At 42.7% G+C, this 15,809-nt stretch overlaps 2 protein-coding genes across 7 annotated transcripts in view; one reads left to right on the forward strand and one right to left on the reverse strand.

Moving 5' to 3' along the window:
* The window catches only part of kpna5 (karyopherin alpha 5 (importin alpha 6)), a 62,071-nt gene extending 52,804 nt beyond the window's left edge, over positions 1 to 9,267 (reverse strand). The window contains exon 1 of one of the 2 annotated variants that reach the window (XM_059981419.1): positions 9,130 to 9,267. The gene's annotated coding sequence lies outside the window, so the exon portion shown is untranslated. Of the gene's footprint in view, positions 1 to 7,049; positions 7,590 to 9,129 lie in introns of those variants that run through there. The other variant, XM_059981418.1, reaches the window with a different exon arrangement.
* Positions 9,268 to 9,544: 277 nt separating this feature from the next.
* The window catches only part of zufsp (zinc finger containing ubiquitin peptidase 1), a 56,446-nt gene continuing 50,181 nt past the window's right edge, over positions 9,545 to 15,809 (forward strand). For 2 of the 5 annotated variants that reach the window (XM_059981424.1, XM_059981428.1), the window contains exon 1: positions 9,566 to 9,710. The gene's annotated coding sequence lies outside the window, so the exon portion shown is untranslated. Of the gene's footprint in view, positions 9,711 to 15,225; positions 15,331 to 15,809 lie in introns of all 5 variants that reach the window. The other 3 variants (XM_059981425.1, XM_059981426.1, XM_059981427.1) reach the window with 3 other exon arrangements.

The raw sequence follows: 15,809 nt of genomic DNA on the forward strand, positions 1-15,809 counted from the left end.
CCAAGTCTTGAGCTGGTATCTTGTGGATTTTGAAAAAACTTCAACTTATTTCAAATACCTGTGAAAAAACCAATGCTGTTTCATGAAATACAGCCATTTATCTAAACTATTAAAAAAAAGTGCGTGCAGAATAATTTGAAATATTTTGAAGGACCCCGTGCAGATAAGGTCATTTTTGTTAACAAGTCACTGTTTCAAGACTGTAAAAGGTAGAATGACTATGAGAATGTACCTGATTTTCTGGGCCAGTGTGAACTCTGAACTAAAGAATTAAAGAAATATCATAGCAGGTAATGTGTTGTGGATGCTGATGGAGATGATCAGAATCTACATTTGTAGTATGAATAGCTCGAGGACCTTCGACTCAGTAGAGTCTGAGATTCAGGCACCAATGCATCAGGGAAGGATTAGAGCAACCTGAGTATTTGAACATGGCGCAATCATAGGAACTACAGAACTGACCAGTCAGCAGCAACAGGAAGGGGTAACCACCAGTGTTACTGTTGTGGGCAACCTTTCACACTTCAAGCAGTAGGTGGTCTTCCAGACAGTGACAACAGAAACACAGTTTAGTTTACAGGACAAATAAACTGATCACAGCACTATGTTGCATGGCGACCATTCAAATTTGGATAGAAAGTGAGAAAGAATGTTGGGGCTCTAGAAGATAGAATGATTATTCAAAATTCTAAGTAACTTTATTATCAAAGTACATATATACCACTATATACACTACCTTGAGATTAATTTTCTTGCAGGCTTTCACAGTATAACAAAGAAATGCACGAGTAAATACTAGAGTTTTAGATGACATGCTGAATCTGTGCAAACCTCAAAGTAAAGGCGCTGTCCTGTCTTCTCTGTGACAGCACTAAAGTGCTAGTCCAAGATCAAATCCTCTGATAAAATGACACCAAGGAATTTAAAGTCATTGACCTTCTCCATCTCTGAAACTCTAATGAGGACTGACTAATGGACCTCTGAGATCCTCTTCCTGTAGTCAACAATCAGCTCTTTGGCCCTACTCAGACTGAGTAAGAGGTCGTTGCTTTGGCATCACTCAGTCAGATTTTCAACCTCCCTCCTACATGCTAATTTGCCTGTAACTTTGATTTGGCAACGACACTGCTGTCATCAGTAAACTTAAAAATGGCACTGGAGCTGTGCTTAGCCACTCAGTGATAAGTGTGAAGTGAGCAGGGGACTAAGTGCAAAGCCTTGTGGTGCACCTGTGCCGATGGAGACCGTGGAGGAAATGTTGTTGCCAATCCGAACTGACTGGTGTCTGGAAGTGAGGAGATCAAGGATCCAATTACAAGGAAATATCGAAGTCTAGGTCTTAGAGTTTATTGATTAGTTTTGAGGGGATGATAGTACTGAATGTTGAGCTGTAGTTGATGAAGAGCATCTGATGTATGCAACTTCATTGCCCAGATATTCCAGAGATAAGTGAAGAGCCAATGAAATGACATCTGCTGTTGAACTGCTGGAACCTATAGGTAAATTGGAACAGATCCAAACCGCTTCAGGTATTTATGCTTTATGACCAACCTCTCAAAGCAATTCATCACAGAAGATCAAAGTGCCACTGGACAATTGTCATTGAGACATGCAGATACAGTTTTCTGCAGATGTGTGCAATAATCCTGAAAATTTATCTACTTAATGCCCAGGACAAGACCACAAGATATTGGAGCAGAAGTAAGCCATTCAGACCATTGAGTCTGCTAATTTCATTGTGTCAGTCTTGAAAAATCAATGAGAATAGGTCCAACCTATTTTCATCACAGGAATCTGATGAACCTTTTCTGCACTAATTCTCAAAGCAACATCTTTAAACACAGAACAAAACTGCATAAAATTAAGTCGGGGCTCCCAACTGTTATGTGTCATGGAAACCTACCATTATACAAGGGGTTTGTTGACCCTAGGTCGAGAACCCCTGAACGAAGCACTTCTCCAAATACGCTATAACCAGAGCCCTGGAATAATGCACCCAACCCCCTCCCCCTACTTTTATACTCCATATCCACATCATAAAGGCCAATAGACCGATAAGCCAAATTTCTTGCTGTATCTGCATATTACCCCTTTGTTTCAAACACCTGGACTTTAAGAGCTATTAAAACTAAAAATCTCACTACAGTTCAATAATAATTTGATTCTTTTCATCTTTTCAAACTAAATAACATTACCATTATATATTCCATCCCCAATCTCTTGTCCTTTCACTTCAGGAAATACTTACAGCCTGCAACGGTGTACATTCCTTTCTTAAGATATAGGAGCAAAATTTGGCCATTTGGCTTATCAATACTGCTCTGCCTTTTCATTACAGCTGATCCATTTCCCTCTTGGCACCAATCTCATGTCTTCTCCCCATATCCCTTCATGCCCTGACCAATCAAAAATCTATCAACCTCTTCCTTAAATATATCCAATGACCTGGTCTCCACAGCTGCCCATGGCAATGAATTCAATAGGTTTCAATAAGATTCCCCCCTCATTCTTCTGAATTCCAGTGAGTACAAGCCCAGAGCCATCAAACACTTCATATAACAAGCCTTTTAATCCCGGAATATTTTTTGTGAACCTCCTTTGAATCCTCTCCAATGTCAGCACATCCTTTCTTAAATAATAAATTGCTCATAATACTTGAAGTAAGGCCTCAACAGCATCTTATAAAACCTCAACATTACAATCTTGCATTACAACTTGCTAACCAAAGTTCAGAAAAGGATCAACATAACATGGAGCAGGAAAATGATAACCTGCCACTGTAAAAAACCAGTGAATGCACATGTGAAAGCATACATACCTCCTATTATAGTCAGGATAGGAGAAAGTGGAAGAAAAGCAAAGCTAAAGGCTCTTAATCGAATAAATGACTAAACAGTATTCATAAAATAACATAAATGGCACGCAATCTTTGGGGCTGCAAAGTGACGATTGGGAATTAAACATTCCAGGATCCTTCTCTTATTTGAAACTACACAAAATGGGAAAGAAGGTAAGCAATTACAATAATCAAGGCAGTAGAGTACACAGTGTTGAGATTCAAAGTGTTATCAGATAGGAAGTAATAGAAACAAATGGGAACTTGCAACCACAGGAAATTGGTGTTGAGGCTCTTCTATTCACAATCAACTTCAATGATTTAGATGAGGACTTCAAGAGTAAATATTTACTGATGATACAAAGATGGATAAAAGCGTTTGATGCAAGGAGGTACATAATGCATATAAGCAGATTAAATACACAGGCATGTTCTTGGCAGAAGAAACTGAAAAAAAAAGCATGATCAGAAACAGGTTTATTGTCACTGAAATGATATGAAACTTGCAGGCATAACAAATTACTACAAGTCACAATAAAAAAATGAGTTGTGCCCCTTGTTGTAGATAACTATTTTCAAAAAACACAAGTTTAAACACTAAAATGCTGTTGGTATTAAGAGACACGCTAGTGTCTTTTACAGAAACCTTTAAATATCCGTGGATGAGAAATAATGAGGAAGTTTTGCCCTTTATTCCACTGGACAAAGACTGTGCTTCCTGAATAATTTTGGGACACATGGATCTTGGGTTGTTGATCATGAAAATCACCATGAAATTTCCCTAACACACAACAGTTTTGTTTTAAAATTGTCTATATTTGTTATTTCAATTCATAATTCAAGTCAATTAAAATGTTGCCCACAACGTAAGCTGAAAAGTTTTCTATCTTTTCCAGGAATTCTTAAACAGGGTGGATGCTGCATGGCAGGACAGGTTTTAAAAGGCTATATAAAAGCATCACGCACACACTGCTCTATGCACTGTATTTACATGGATATTGGTATGCAATCACGATGATGCACGTGCTCTATGTGCATAGCTTACTGTGTGTATTCATTCTAATAAAGTAATTGGAATATCAAAATGTCATGCTAATGTTGCAACAGCCGTGATACTTTGTTATATTTGTGACAATTACAGACTTAATTCTCAAAGATGGAACATGACTCCTTTTATTGAGAAAGCATGTGAGCTCTACTTTGGGTGTAAAATTGGTGACCAAAACAAAGTCTGGGCTCCTCGCATGTGTTGCACACCATGCACTGTCAATCTTAGATCTTGGCTCAGAGGGACTCAGACGTCAATGCTGTCTGCTATCTCAATGATATGGTAAGAGCAGAAGGATCATGTGACAGACTGCTACTTCTGTCTGACCAGTGTGTCTGGTTTCTCTGCTGAAACCAAGAAATTCACTGAATACCCCAATATCTCTTCAGCCTTCAGACCCTTCCCAAATGACAACAGTCTTCCAGTATCAAAGCCACCAGAGATTGGAGTCGACAGGAGGCAAAGATGTCATGATGCCAGGAATGGAAAACACTGATACAGAATTTGAACTTTTTATGTCGAGTGAGCATAACTCAATCTGAATTAAATGACCTGGTCAGAGACTTGGGTTTGACAAAGGGAAAAGAAGAATCACTGGACTCAAGACTGCAAGAATGGAATCTGCTGTCACCAGGCACCAAAATTTCTGTAAAGAATTTTGATATTTGAGACAGAAGTCTCCCTAGAATAAATGATGCCAATTCTAAGAAAGGCATTTTTGTTGGCCCACAAATCAAGCAGGTCAATGACAAGCAATTTGAAGAACTTCCAGTGGGACCGGAGAAAATCACTTGGAAGGCATTCAAGGATGTTGTTGAAAATTTTCTTAGCATTTACAGAGCACTATGCACTATGTGCAGCTGTTTGACAACAGGCTTTAAGCATACAAAAACACGAAGTGTAACATGTCACTAAAGATTCATTTTCTTAGATCCCATTTAGACTTCTTCTCAAATCTTGGTGCTGTCAGTGATGAGCATGGTGGAAGGTTTCACCAGGACACTGCAATCATGGAGAAACGGTATCAGGGCAAATGGAATCAATCAATGCTTAATGATTATTGTTGGGACACTCATGCGAGAAGCCTCGGACACTGAAGTACACCAGGGGTACTGAGTACAAATGAAAAGCATCAACAAGAATTTTTTGCTTGGGATTGTTATGCAATACATTAAATTTAATAAAAGCTAATTTCTTGTTTCTCCAAATTCTTACATAACACAAGTAGTTGGAAATTATATTTATATTCAGTTTCAAGATGTCACTGATTACCAAAAATTTCTGAGGAAGCTCCATCATGGCTGAGCCATTTTTTCTTCCTCAGCCCCAAGCTCCTGCCTTCCCCCCCATATCCCTTCAGACCCTGACCAATCAGAAATCTATCAACTCTGCCTTAAATATATATGAAGACTTGGCCTCTACAGCTGCCTGTGGCAACGAATTCCACAAATTCACTATTCTTTGGCTAAAGAATTTCCTCATCATCTCCATTCTGAAAGGACATCCCTCTATTATGAGGCTGTGTCCTCTGGTCTCAGACTCTCCTGCCACAGGAAAATCTTCTCCACATCCAATCTATCAAGGGCTTTCACCATTTGATAGGTTTCAGAAAAATGACAGGTAACCTCATTGAATTCTACTGAATAACATAAGAAATAGGAGCAGGAGTAGGCCATCTGGCTTGTCTAGCCCATCATGACAGATCTGGCCATGAGCTCAGCTCCACTTGCCTGCCTTTTCCCCTTAACCCTAAATTCCCATACTATGCAAAAATCTATCCAACCTTGTCTTAAATACATTTACTGAGGTAGTCCCCATTGCTTCATTCAGCAGAGAATTCCACAGAATACAGGCCCAGAGCCATCAAACGTTTATGTGACAAGCCATTCAATCTTGGAATAGTTTTCGTGAATCTCCTTTGAATACTCTCCAGTTTCAGTACATCCTTCTTAAGGGGCCAAACCTGCTCACAATACCCCAGGAGGCCTCACCAGTGCTTTTCAAGTTACAACATTACATCCTTACTTCTTTATTCTTGTCCTCTTGAAATGAACACTAACACCACATTTGCCTTCCTTACCAGGATTAAGCTGCAAATTAAACTTTCGGGAATCCTACACAAGAACTCCCAAGTCCCTTTGTAACTCAGTTTTCTGTATTTTCTCTCTATTTAGAAAATAGTCAACCCATTCATTTCTAATAACAAAGTGCATGAATACAATGTCCCAACATTGTATTCCATCTGTCATTTCTTTGTTTCTTTGCCCATTATCCTAATCTAAATCCTTCTGTAATCTCTCTACTTTCTCAAAACTACCCATCCTTCCACCTACCCTCATATTGTCTGCAAACTTTGCAACAAAGCCATTAATTCCATCATCCAAATTACTGACATATAACTTAAAAAGAATCGCGCCCACAGATAGATGCTAGAATCTTTTTGTAATGCCATGGGCCTGTAGTTAGTTAAGCAGCCTCATGTGTGGTACCTTGTCAAAGGCCTTCTGAAAATCCAAGTACACATCAACTGATTCTCCTTTGTCTATCCTGCTTGTTATTTCTTCAAAGAATCCCAGCAGAATTGTCAGGCAAGATTTTCCCTTAGGGAGACCATGCTGACTCTGGCCTATTTTATCATGTGCCTCCAAGTTCCGAGACCTCATCATTAATAATCGACTCCAACATCTATCCAACCACTGAGGTCAAACAAACTACCCTATAGTTTCCTTTCTTCTGTCTCTCTCCCTTCTTGAAGACTGGAGTAACATTTACAATTTTCCAGTCTTCCAGAACCATTCCAGAATCTAGTGATTCTTGAAAGATCATTATTAATGCTTCATGATCTCTTCAGCGACCTCTTTCAGAACTCTGGGGTGTACACCATCTGGTCCATGTGACTTATCTACCTTTAGACATTTCATCCTTCTTTCTTGTTATAGTCACTTCCATGTCCCTGGAGCTTCCACGCTAGTCTCTTCCACAGTGAAGACTGATGCAAATATACTTATTCAGTTTGTCCACCATTTTGTTGCTCCCACCCCATTAATACCTCTCAAGCCTCATTTTCCAGCGGTCCAATATCATCTCTTTTACACTTTATGAATCCAAAGCTTTTGATATCCTCTTTAATATTATTGGCTGGCTTACTTCATATTCCATCTTTACCTTCTTATTTACTTTTTTTTTAGTTGCCTTCTGTTGGTTTTTTAAAAGTTTCCAAATTTTCCAACTTCCAACTAATTTTTTCTCTATTATATGCACTTTCTTTGGCTTTTATGTTGGCCTTGATTTCTCTTGTTTAGCCACGGTTGTGTCATCTTTCCTGTAGAATACTTCTTCCTCTTTGGGATCTGTGCCTTCTGAATTGCTTCCAGAAATTCCAGCTATTGCTGCTGTGCTGCCATCCCTGCCAGTGTTCTTCTCCAATCAAGTGCCAATTCCTCTCTCATTCCTTTGTAATAATTCTCTTTATCCCCACTGTTATACTGATACATCCAACTTTAGCATCTTCTCAAATTTCAGGGTGAATTCCATCACTTGTCCTCAAGGGCTCTTTTACCTTAAGACCTCTAATCAAATCTGATTCAGCCCCTATGTGGTGCCACTATAGCATGACACTATTACAGCTCGAAGCATTGGTGTTTGGAGTTCAATTCTGGGATTCTCTGCGAGAAAGTTAACACATTTTTCCTATGTGCACACAGATTTCCTCCAGGTACTCCATTTTCCTCCTACATTCCAAAGATGAACAAGTCAGTAGGTTAATTGGTCAATGTAAATTGTCCTGTGATTAGGCACGAGTTAAATAGATGTGGAAGGAAGAATGTGCTTGCAAAAGAGGTGCCAAGAATAGTAGATTGGTTGTTAGGTTACATAAGAATAGCAAAGTAAGAGATCTCATATAAACAAATTCTTACAAAGTCTGACTGAATAGATGCAGAGTTGATACTTATTCTCCAAACAGTGTCAGAATCAGAGTATCAACACAAGAGATGTGGCATATAGGTCCGAGTGATTTTTAACCTAGAGCAGCAATTCTTGGACTTCTTTATCCAACAGGTTGTGGAGGGCTCACTGACAAAACAAAAGATCAGGATTTTAGATATTAATGGGTATTGATGGAGATGGTAGGTGCAGTAAACTACCAAATGAAAGATCAGCCCGAATCCTTCTGACAGGCAAAGTATGGAAAACAGTCTGAAAGAGCTTCTCTGGTTTTAATTGTTATAATGTTAAAACGATAATGTATAGCCTACTCTTCACAATTATCTATATTCTATACCCAGCTTTAGGAGCCCATGGCCTTTTCGGAAACCATCTCCAATAAAATCACTTTTTTAAAAAAAACTTCTATATTTAATTCCCTCAAAATTGCCACCACAGCATCCTTAGCCCGGTGTTCTCAACCTTTCTGATGCCACGACCAATAGCATTAAGCAACGGTCGATAGAACCCAGCCAGTTCTTTGGATTACCAGTATGTTTTCTTTTCGTTTAGTAACAGGCTCTGTCATTTAATGACATTCCTAATCGCAACATTTTCGGAGCTTAATTCCATCGATACCTGTCAGTGACTGAGTCTCGCTCGGAATATGAGCGCACTTTTCTGTAATTTGTATCTGCGCGGTCTTGAGGTTTATCAACGTACCGTATCCATGAGCATCCCGTGTGAAAAATGACAATTTAGTAATATGAACGAGTAGACAAAAACACTGAAAAGGGGTCACTCGTGATCAAATGGTAAAAGGGAGTGAAACAGGCAACAGCGTTAACAGTTCAAACTCCAGAACGGAGGATTCTCAGCGCCACGGGAGCAACCACACCCATAACTCCAGCACCAGACCCCTCTCCCTCCCCTCAAACACCCATTCTCACACCTTCCTTTGCCCCTCCGGCGCACAGACTGGAAGCTAGAGCTGGAGAAGAACGGACAATACTAAACAAGCACCCAAACACAGGTAAAGCCAAATGTGCGCAATTCCAGTATCCCCAAACCCGACCACTGAACACACGCGGAATTGGAAGGATGGATGTCTGGGAGAGAAGGTGGGTTCCTCGCACCCAGCTTTGGTGTACGTCGAGGACGAGGCCCGAACCCGGGCGGGCCCCCCTTCCCGACGAGGCCCGAGCGTCACTCGGCAACTCCTTGTTTTCGGTGTGGGTACGGGGAGAGCCGAGATAACAACGGGTAACATAGCAGGCCGGACTCGGCGCAGTGCGGCGCGACAGCGAAGTGCGGAGCTCACCTGAAGGCTGCAGCAACTCGGCCGACGCTGACTGCAGGCAGGCGGACAAAATGGCGCAGGCGTCAGCGACGGACCGGCGCTTATCCCCGCTCTCCCATCAGGCGCCTCGTCGCCCTACACTCTACGCCTGCGCGCCACCTCGCGCAAACATTTTGTCCATTTGATTAATAGTAAGAACTATAAGCTCTTTTTTCTGCTACTATATGTCAGAAACAGATTGTATACAACTATCAAAAACCAACTTATCATGAGTCATGTTATCCCAGTTGTTATAATGAAATAATTCAGATCTAACAAATATCGAATATCACAGCAGTTCGGGGGATTCTTTTCGTTGACGCAATGGTGAATGAGGTCTATCACCAAACAGGACGGCGATTGTACGCATGCGCACTGGGATTAGGATGGGGACGGGGTTAAATGGAACACCGGAAGCAATGGAAACTATGGGAAATTGAGGAGATGGTGGTTCAGGATTCGTTCTCGTAGTTCTGTTCCTAATAATTATTGATTTTGTAAGTGAATGCTGGAGTATGGCTACAGATAAAATTCTCTGAGCTCACGAAGCTTCTATTACTTAAGTAAGTACCTGAAAATGAAAGCAAAGAACTAGGAATAGAACAAGTGTTATCAGAACTGGAAAGGAGGGAAGCAGATTGGTTTTTTAGAGGGTATGGGGTGGTACGGAAAAAGGGAGAAATTAAACTAGATTTGTTTTCTCTGGAGTGAAGAAGACTGAGGGATGACTTGATGCGGCTATAAGTAATAAGAAATATAAGCAACACATAAAATGTTGGAGGAACTCAGCAGGCCAGGCAGTATCTGTGGAGAAAATGCAGTCGATGTTTCGGTCCCACACCCTTCAGCAGGACTGAAGGAAAAAAGAAGAGGAGTCAAAGTTGGGAGGGGAGGGAGAAACATAAAAATCGGTAAAATCGGGATGGGGGGGTGAAGTAAAGAGCTGGGAAGTTGAATGGTGAAAGAGATACAGGGCTGGAGAAGGGCGAATCTGATAGGAGAGGACAGAAGGCCCTGGAAGGGGGAGGAGCACTAGAGGGAGGTGATGGATAGCCAAGGAGATAAAGTGAGAGTTGGTGGGTGGGGGGGGGGGGGAGAGGATGGGGAATAGAAAAGATGGGGCGGGGTGAGTATTACCAGAAGTTTGAGAAATTGCTGTTCATACCGTCATCAGGTTGGAGGCTACCCAGACAGAATATAAGTTGGTGTTCCTCCAACTTGAGGGTGCCTCATTGTGACAGTATAGGAGGCCGTGGATAAACATGTCATAATGGCAAATGGAATTAAAATGTGTGACCACTGGCAGACCCAGCTTTTTCTGCAGACAGAGCATAGATGCTTGGCGGAGCAGTTGCCCTATCTACGTAGGGTCTGACTGATACACAGGAGGCTACACCAGGTGCAGTATATTACCCCAACAGACTCACTGGTGAAGTGTCGCCTCACCTGGAAGGACTGTTTGGGACCCTGAATGGTATTGAGGGAGGAGGTATAGGGGCAGGTGTAGCACTTGTTCCACTTGCAAGGATAAGAGCCAGGAGAGATGAGTGGACAAGGAGTCACGTATGGAGCGATCCTAGCGGAAACCTGAAAGTGGGAGGGGGGAGAGAGAGGAGGGGAAGATGTGCTTGGTGGTGGGATCTCATTGGAGTTATGGAGAATTATGTGCTGGACGTGTCTATGGAGGGGAATAAACAGTCAGTGTTTAGAGCTGAGGCCCTTCATCAGTTTAGGCCTTAATTATCACTTTCTCTCATACTCCCTGTACCCTTGGACTCCCTTGCAATTCAAAATCTTGTTAATCTGTGCCTTGAGAATATTGAATAACTGATTCCAACGAGTCATAGTCCTCCAATAGAAGCAGCTGTTCCTCATCTCAGTCTATCCTTCTCAGAATTTTATGTTTTAATAAAATTGCCTCTCATTCTTCATAGCTTCAATATTTATTGGTTCAACTGAGCTAATCTACCATCAACCCCTTCATCAGAGAGTCATAGACCACTACAGAGACCACTACAGCACAGGAAAAGGGGCCTTCAGCCCACCTTTTCCATGTTGAACTATTATTGTCTTGTCCTGTGAGCCTGCTCTTGGTCCATAGCCCTCCATTCCCCTCCCATCCATGTACTTATCCAAACTCCTGTGAAGTGTTGCAATCGAAGCTCACACCACCAGGTTTTCCCAGGCGCTTTCCCCTCCAAGCTTGCTTAGCTTCTGATCAGATGAGATCAGTTATTTTCAGGCTAGTATGGCTATGGGCATCAACCAAGTGAATCATCACTGCACTGCCTTCGATAATCCTCAAGTATTGCATACGGTTATCTCCGTTTTTAAGGTGCGGGCTCAACCAACAGACTATGATGATGCACCAACACTTCTTTCTTTTATACCTCATACCCCATGCTAAGAAGGCCAATATCTCAATAGTGTAAGGTCTGGGTCACCCTAGCTAGCCATGTGATACATAAGCTAGGGCAGCAAGCTGTGGCCCATGCAGACATCTTCCCCTCTCCAAGCGGCTGATGATCCGAATGATATGCGGAGAGCGACACAGTTTGGTACCAGGTGTTTCCGGTCAACATTGAACTCAGTGTAGGACTGCCTTACGGACTCCAGTCCGGATTTTCCTTGGGGTTTACTCCCGAAGCCTTCCCCATGAGAGCGTATAGCCACAAGGCAGCAGAGGTTGAGTTCAGAGTTTTCCTTCTGGATGGGTTGCCAACCATGGCTGACAAGCCCCACTTGCCTGAAGCGACTTGATTTACGACACCCATAACTCACCTTTACCCCTTCTCCTGTCAGTGGAGCAGGCTCTGCCAGGCTTAGTATCTAAGCCACACATGAAGGCCAGGAGCTGGACTTGGTTGTGAGAGGGTATTTGAGGTGTATGTCTTTGGGAGTATTTAATAGGTGGCAGGAGCTTGTCCAATTAGCACTCCCACCGATAACAAGGAACCAGTCTTAGCGATCATTTCTTATATTTATATACATGTCAGCTGTATGTTTGATGCACTATCATCCTAAATGCCCTTGTACTGTAACATTAGTCATCTCGGATCTCAGTAAATTTTCTCTAAAGTAATTGCTGGTCTGCTGACTGTTGTCATCATTTTATTTTGGGCAGTCCTGGATTGAGAATCCGATCATAAGATTAAGAAGCAGAATTAGGCCATTTGGCCCATTGAGTCTGCTCCACCATTTCATCATGGCTGATCCAATTTTCCTCTCAGCCCAAACCCTTTGCCTTCTCCCTGTGTCCCTTCATGCCCTGACTCAAACAGAATCTGTCAACCTCTTCCTTAAATATACCCGATGACTTGGCCTCCCCAGAGGCCCCAGTGAATTCCCCAGATTCACCATTTTCTGGCTATAGAAATTCCTCTTCATGTCCGTTCTAAATGGATGTCCTTATATTGTGAGGCTGTGTCCTCTGGTCTTAGACTCCCCCACCATAGGAAACATCCTCTCCACAGCCACTCTTTTGAGAGCTTTCCAACATTCGTTAGGTTTCAATCAGATTATCCCCCCCCCCCACCCCCCCATCATCCTTCTGAATTCTGGTGAGGACAGGCCGAGACTTCGAACGCTACTCACGTGGTAACCTGTTCATTCCCAGAATCACTCAGCAGGCTCCTCTAAATCCTCTCCAGTGTCTGCTCAGCCTTTCTCAGATAAAAGGACACGGCCTTATACAGCGGGCAGCGTCGTTTGCGGGCAGTGGAGTGAGCCAGGAGCAGAGTGAAGGCTTAAGGGCTTGGGCTCAGTGGGCTTAGGCAGAAGTGAGCGAGGCAAGGTAGGTTTAGGTTTCAGTTTTTCCTGTTATTTGAGGAAAGGGGGAAGTATGAGTGTGAGGGCAGCTTGTTGTTCTCGGAGTCAGATGTGGGAGGTCCTGGAGTCTCCTAGCCTCCCGGAAGTCCGCATCTGCGCCAGGTACGCTGACCTGCAGCTCCTAAGGGACCGTGTTAAGGAACTGAAGCTGCAGCTCGATGACCTCCGTCTGGTCAGGGAGAGTGAGGAGTTGATAGAGAGGAGTTACAGGTAGGTGGTCACATCGGGACCACAGGAAGCAGACAGGTGGGTCATGGTTAGGAGGGGGAAGGGGGAGAGTCAGGTACTACAGAGTACCCCAGTGGCTATACCCCTTGATAATAAGTACTCCTGTTTGAGTACTGTTGGGGGGCAGGACAGCCTACCTCCGGCACAGAGTCTGGCCTTATAGCTCAGAAGGGTAGGGAAAGAAAGAGGAAGGCAGTAGTAATGGGGGACTTGATAGTTAGGGGGTCAGATAGGCGATTCTGTGGACGCGATCAGGAGACTCAGATGGTAGTTTGCCTCCCTGGTGCCAGGGTTCGGGATGTTTCTGATCGCGTCCAAGATATCCTGAAGTGGGAGGGTGAGGAGCCAGAGGTCGTGGTACATATAGGTACCAATGACATAGGTAAGAAAAGGGAAGAGGTCCTGAAAGGGGAATATAAGGAGTTAGGAAGGCAGTTGAGAAGAAGGACCACAAAGGTAGTAATCTTGGGATTACTGCTTATGCCACACGACAGTGAGAGTAGGAATGGAATGAGATGGAGGATAAATGTGTGGCTAAGGGATTAGAGCAGGGGGCAGGGATTCAGGTTTTGGATCATTGGGGCCTCTTTTGGGGCAGGTGTGACCTGTACAGAAAGGACGGGTTACACTTGAATCCGAGGGGGTCCAATATCCTGGCGGGGAGGTTTGCTAAGGCTACTGGGGAGACTTTAGAATGGTTGGGGGGTGGGAATCAATTTGAAGAGACTAGGGGAGAGGAGGTTAGTTCACAAATAGAGAAAACTAGTAGACAGTGTGTGAGGGAGGATCGGCAAGTGATAGAGAAGGGGAGCGCTCAGACCGAAGATGTAGGAGAGAAGGAAGAAAAAGATAATAAAGTTGATTGCATCGTTAGGGATAAATAGAGGAAGAGGTGGAAAGTTTCTTAAATGCATCTATTTTAATGCTAGGAGCATTGTAAGAAAGGTGGATGAGCTTAGGGCATGGATTGATACCTGGAAATGTGATAATGTAGCTATTAGTGAAACATGGTTGCAGGAGGGATATGATTGGCAACTAAATATTCCTGGATTTTGTTGTTTCAGGTGCGATAGAATTGGAGGGGCAAGAGGAGGAGGTGTTGCATTGCTTGTCCAAGAAAATATTACAGCAGTGCTTTGACAGGATAGATTAGGGGGCTCATCTAGGGAGGCTACTTGGGTGGAATTGAGGAATGGGAAAAGTGTAGTAACACTTATAGGGGTGTATTATAGACCACCTAATGGGGAGCGAGAGTTGGAGGAGCAAATTTGCAAGGAGATAGCAGATATTTGTAGTAAGCACAAGGTTGTGATTGTGGGAGATTTTAATTTCCCAATAGACTGGGAAGCCCATTCTGTAAAAGGGTTGGATGGTTTCAAGTTTGTAAAATGTGTGCAGGCTAGTTTTTTGCAGCAATACATAGAGGTATTGATTAGAGAAGGGGCAGTGTTGGATCTCCTGTTAGGGAATGAGATAGGTCTGGTGACGGACGTATGTGTTGGGGAGCACTTCGGGTCCAGTGATCACAATACCATTAGTTTCAATATGATTATGGAGAAGGATAGGACTGGACCCAGGGTTGAGATTTTTGATTGGAGAAGGGCTAACTTTGAGGCAATGCGAAAGGACTTAGAAGGAGTGGATTGGGACAATTTGTTTTATGGGAAGGATGTAATAGAGAAATGGAGGTCATTTAAAGGTGAAATTTTGAGGGTACAGAATCTTTATGTTCCTGTTAAGTTGAAAGGAAAGGTTAAAAGTTTGAGGGCGCCATGGTTTTCAAGGGATATTGGAAACTTGGTTCCGTAAAAGAGGGAGATCTATAATAAATATAGGCAGCATGGAGTAAATGAGGTGCTCAAGGAATATAAAGAATGTAAAAGGAATCTTAAGAGAGAAATTTGAAAAGCTAAAAGAAGTTACGAGGTTGCTTTGGCAAGTAAGGTGAAAATAAATCTGAAGGGTTTCTACAGTTATATTAATAGCAAAAGGATACTGAGGGATAAAATTTGTCCCTTACAGAAACAGAGTGGACAGCTATGTGTGGAGCCGAAAGAGATGGGGGAGATTTTGAACAATTTCTTTTCTTCAGTATTCACTAAGGAGAAGGATATTGAATTGTGTAAGGTAAGGGAAACAAGTAGGGAAGTTATGGAAACTATGACAATTAAAGAGGAGGAAATGCTGGTGCTTTTAAGGAATATAAAAGTAGATAAATCTCCAGGTCCTGACAGGATATTCCCTAGGACCTTGAGGGAAGTTGGTGTAGAATTAGCAAGGCCTCTGACGGAAATATTTCAAATGTCATTAGAAACGGGGATGGGTGGTATGGTCTGAGTGTGGGTCAGTGGGACTAGGTGAGTGTAAGCGTCGGCACGGACTAGAAGGGCTGAGATGGCCTGTTTCCGTGCTGTAATTGTTATATGGTTATATAAAGGGCCCAAAACTGCTCACCATATTTCAAGTGAGGCCTCATCAGTGCTCTATAAAGACTCACATCCTGGCTTGTATATTCCAGTGCTCTCAAATTGAATGCTAACATTGCATTTGCCTTCCTCATCACAGACTCAACCTGCAAATTAACCTTCAGGGAATCCTGCACGAGG

The sequence above is a fragment of the Hypanus sabinus genome, chromosome 10 (assembly GCF_030144855.1).
Source record: "Hypanus sabinus isolate sHypSab1 chromosome 10, sHypSab1.hap1, whole genome shotgun sequence".
NCBI lineage: Eukaryota > Metazoa > Chordata > Chondrichthyes > Myliobatiformes > Dasyatidae > Hypanus > Hypanus sabinus.